Here is a 4,936-nt window from a genome sequence, read left to right as displayed (position 1 = left end):
AGGATCACAGAGAGTGGTTTTTACTGCCTGAGTACACAATATCTGAAAAATTATGACAGATCATGGTGAGGAATGCAGATGAGTTACAGGTTGTGGAGGAATATTCATCTGGATACCCAGGCTTTGATCTCAGTCAGAACTGATAATTAGGTAGGGTTATTTACATAATCAATATTAGCTAATAATTTGCAAATATATATTTTGATGTTTCCTCAATCATTTGCTGAAAAAAATGCAAAGCACATATTGATTCATATAAATCAAGTAACTCATGACTTTGCTACAAAATTAGAAATTTCTGAATGCTCTTTTCAGAACTTCAGATGTAAAACTTTTCACATCCTGTAGTGTGCTATTTGAAGCAGTGTAGAGATGTTGAGCCAACCATTCCTGTCCTTCAGAGAATTCCTAGTAGCTGCCACAAACTCAAATGGAACTTGCTAAAAATAGCAGATAACCGTGCAGTGGCAGGACACACAGGTTTAAATAAAAGGGAACTGAGTTCTGTGTTAGCAACTCTTGAGGCTCAAAAAATTAATTTAACTTTCAATGCCTTAGCAGCTGGGCAGGGTGGTGCCCACCTGTAAATCCCAGCATATGGGAGGCAGAGGCAGGAAGATCACAAATTCTAGCCCAGCTTGGGCAGCTTAGTGATCTAGCGAGACCCTGTCTTAAAATATTTTAAGAAGGGCTGGTGACTTAGCTCAGTGCAAATGCTCCAAGTTCAAACCCTAGTACAGCAGGAAGAAAGGAAAGGAAAGAAAGAGAAAAAAAAGGAAAGGAAAGAGGGAGAGGAGGGGAGGGGAGAGAGACAGCAGACAGAGACTCCCAGCTCAGAGATAAAGGACCTTGTTGCTCAAGTATAGCAAGCAGTGTGAACACCGGCTGATCACACCAGCCCCTCTTCACTTCAGATGCAGCAGAAGCAGCGCAGCTGGGCCTACACTGATGCCTCCTGCAGGAAGGAACCCTGAATCCAGAAAACCAAATAGTTACAATAGACATGACGTCCTTGCTCCAGAGGGAGACCGTCTCCAAAGGTGGTCACCTCTCTTATAAAAACTTGCAGAGCCGCAAAGGTACAGAGCTGTCTCCCATCAGACAGTGTCAAGAACTGGCCCATCAAAGTTCCCAGGAAGCAAACTCTATAATAAACAGGTCACTCTGCTATCTTCTGTTACATGTCATGCAGTCTGAACACAAATGTACCATTCTTATTTCAAATTTTTGAAAAGCCAATAATTTTTAACGGCATCAGCAGGAGCAAGATCTCCCACTGACTTCCCAGAACTCCCCAGGTCCTGAGGAATTACAGCATCCTTAGGGCAGAAGACAACCATCTGTAAAACAGTGCTAAGTGTAAATCACGAATCACTATAGTTTGTTTTATAGATATCTTATTTCCCAAATGCCGTCTATCCTCAAAAAGGGCTGTAGGCACTGTAGGCACTGGCTTGCTCAACACCAGTTCCAGGCCATCAGGGTCTGTGGCTGGGTCTGACGATGGATGAGATTCCTGTTAAGAACAGCAGGTGGGGGCGGGGAGGGGGCGGGGCAGGAGGGGCCAGGGTGGGCGGGGCCAGAGGATAGGGGACCAGGAGGGGCGGGGCCATGAAGGGTTGGGCCAGGAGGGCGGGGCCAGGAGGGGCGGGGCCAGGGGCGGGGCCATGCGGGTCGGGGCGGGGTCGGGGTCGGGGGCGGGGGCGGGGGCGGGGGCGGGGGCGGGGCGGGCGTGAGGACAGTTGTAGGAGTTCAGCCACCAGGTCCAGCCGCCGCCCGCCCTGTGGAGCCTGCCCTCTGCCTCCTCCCCACCCTGGCCCCTGCCCGCCTGCCCGTCCTTCCTTCCCCTCCCGTGCGTGATGGAAACATCGTGGCCGCAGCAGCCCGGTTCTCCCTGACAGTTATCAAGCAAGCGGTCTCTGGTATGTGAAAAGTGTGTAGAGAGACTGATAAGGAGCCACGGGAAGAGTGCTGGCTTCAAATGGTGCTGCTTACCTGAAAAAATCAGAGCTCCCGGACTTGATACTTGGAAAGATTTGGGATTTAGCTGATACAACACGGGTAGCAAAAGCATCCTGAATAAACAAGAATATTGCGTCTTGTGGCATGTGCCCAGAGTGGACTGGAGGTTTCACTGCATAGCTTGACCTGACTGTTCCTCCACCGGGTTTTCGCTGTTCCTCCACCAGTGGCCCTTCGCTAAGCAGTGGGACTTGTGCAGCTGAGTTCCCATGGGCTGTAAACTCTGAGGATAAGGCCAAATGTGATGCAATGTTTGATAGCTAAGCCCAGTGAACGGATTTCTGTCTGGTGATCAAGTGAAACCAGCGTTGCTCAATTCTAAGTTACCTATGGAAATCCTGGAAGAGTTTGGGAGTTGAGTGATATTGACCATGAGGGAGTGCTTGGGAGATGAGTTTGCAGTTGCTGTGTTCTGGTACACTGTGCGCTGGAGAAAACCTGCACCAGGGTCCTTGCCTCCAGGTTTGGTGCCACCATCTAAAAGAAAAACCGGGGTTGTATGCCCTGTAGATAAAACCAAGTACGATGAAATCTTCCTGAAAACAGATGAAGATGTGGATGCATTTGTGTCTGGAATGGAAGTCTGTGAAGTCTTCCTGAAAATAGGTTTACTTTCTGTCTTACTAGCCTGTATTTGGACATTATGTAACACAAAAGACTGTGGGAAGCTTTCAAAGGATCAGTTTGCTTTGACTTCTCATTTAGTCAATCAAAAGTTAATAAAAGGCATTGATCCTCCTCACATGCTTACTCCTGAGATAATTCCACCATTTGACAGGAGGACTTTACAAATGATCAGTTGCAGATTTCTCTGCTGTGAAGGAGCTACATACCCTTAACAATGAAATAGTTGACCTGCAGAGGGAAAATAATAATGTGGGAAAGGACCTTAGGGGGAAAAATTTACTGTTAAACAGAGAACAGCTGAGGCTCAGGATCTTCAAGATGAAGTTCAAAGGGAGAATGTTAATCTGCAAAAGCTGCAGGCCCAGACGCAGCAAGTACAGGAACTCCTCTATGAACTGGATGAGCAGAAAGCCCAGCTAGAGGAGCAACTCAGAGAAGTCAGAGAGAAATGTGCTGAGAAGGCCCAGTTGAGCTCATCTTTGAAAGCTGAAATAACTAGACAGGAATCACAGCCCTCGACTTAAGAGGAAGAACTGGCCAAAGCCAGGAAGACCTGAGCCACCTACCACAAGAAACCGCAGACCTGGAGGAGAGTGTGGAGTCAGGAAAGGCACAGCAGAAGCCTCTTCAGCAGCACCTTCAAGATCACAGCAGGAAATCAGTTCTCTGCAGAGGAGACTGATGGAAACAAAAGATCTGGAAAATCATAATAATCCATCAAATTGGTGCAGTATCCCACACGGTGTTCCTGTAAATGGCACTACAGATTACTGCAGCCTCAGCACCAGCAGCAGCAAAGCAGCCAACCTTAATGAACCCGCTAAGGGCTGGAGCAGCCTAGCCTCTGAGCCCATACACCAGGAGCCTCCAGCCAGGAGTAGTCCTGAAGTATCGCCTTCTGATGTGACTGATGAAAATGAAGTGGTCACTGTGGCTGCTCATGAAAAAATTGTGCTGACGTTGACAATGACAGACGTGAAAGAGGAAAAAGATCCATTTAGTGTAGAATCAAGTTCACTGAAGATTCAGTGGCAGACACAAACTTGGATTTTTCCCACTCTGATCCCTTTGTTGGCAGTGATCCTTTCACAAGGATGATCCTTTTAGGAACATAGACCCACTTGGTGGTGATCCTTTCAAAGGCTCAGGTCCCTTGCATCTGACTGTTTCTTCAAGCAATCTTCTGCTGACCCTGTGGCCACTTCAGGGGCCTCCAACAACAGCAATAATGCATTGGTAGAAACACTGAAGCGCAATAATCCTTTTGCTCCTGGCAGAACAGTTGTTACCACAGCAAGTGATTCAGCAACAGAGCCTTTTGCTTCTGTTTTCAGGAACTGATCATTTGAAGATGGATTTGTTGATTTCAGCACATTATCAAAGGTCAGTGATGATGATCCTTTTAGTGCAGCTCTGTCAAGCTGTTTGCAGTGTGGTCATCCCTTAAAATATTTTTGAGGAAACATCAGTCAAGAATGAACATGTACCCCTAGAACTGCCCCCAAAGACTGGAACTCCAAAAAGACACTGCCCACCACCACCTGGGGAAAGACTCAAACAAATTTTCTGATCCCTTTAAAGTGACTGATCCATTTCAGCCTTTCCTAGGGAGTGATAGCCTCAAAGAAAAAGATCCTGATATGTTTTGTGATCCATTCTGTTATGGTTTATGTTAGATGCTCCCCCACACTGCCCCCAAGTTTCATGCAATCATGGATGTGGCTGAGTCTGGCATTTGTAATTGGTTTGTTGTCTGGCACTTGAATTGATGTGAGTCCTTGTCATGGTTTATGTTAGTGGCCCCCAGGCCTCATGCCTTTGCATTATGCATCTGTGATTGGGTCATTGTCTAGCATTTGGATTGATGGTGTCAGTGCTACACCCACATAGGGATGGAGCCAGCATATAATGTAATGGCAGGAAGAAGGTGTGTCTCTCTCTCTCTTGGTGGTTTCCACCTTGCTGTTTGCAGCCACCATGAATTGAGGTCCCTCATGCCACCCTGCCTTGGAGCCAACTGAGTATGGACTGAAACCTCCAAAAACTGTAAGAAATAAACCTTTCCTTTCCCAACTTTGGGCATCAGGTATTTTGTCTCAGCGACTAGTTAGAAAGAACTAAGACAGTGCTGCACCCACCCAGGGGTGAAGCCAGCATACAATGCAATGGCAGGAGGAAGCCTGACTTTCTTTTTTGCTGTATGCACTTGCTATTTTTGGCTGCCATGAACTGCTCCCCCTCAGCTATGTCATTTTGCCTTGGAGCCAGCTGAGTGTGGACTGAAACC

General features: G+C 47.2%; 1 pseudogene; it reads left to right on the top strand.

Annotated features, from left to right (window-relative positions):
* Positions 1-1,003: 1,003 nt before the first annotated feature.
* LOC100728136 (epidermal growth factor receptor substrate 15-like) lies at positions 1,004-4,682 on the top strand (annotated as a pseudogene).
* Positions 4,683-4,936: the final 254 nt, after the last annotated feature.

Source organism: Cavia porcellus, unplaced genomic scaffold, assembly GCF_034190915.1.
Source record: "Cavia porcellus strain 051 isolate PalLab524CR breed Dunkin Hartley unplaced genomic scaffold, mCavPor4.1 scaffold_14, whole genome shotgun sequence".
Classification (NCBI taxonomy): Eukaryota; Metazoa; Chordata; class Mammalia; order Rodentia; family Caviidae; genus Cavia; species Cavia porcellus.
The sequence above is the reverse complement of the archived record's forward strand: the minus strand, read 5'-3'. Positions and strand labels throughout refer to the sequence as shown.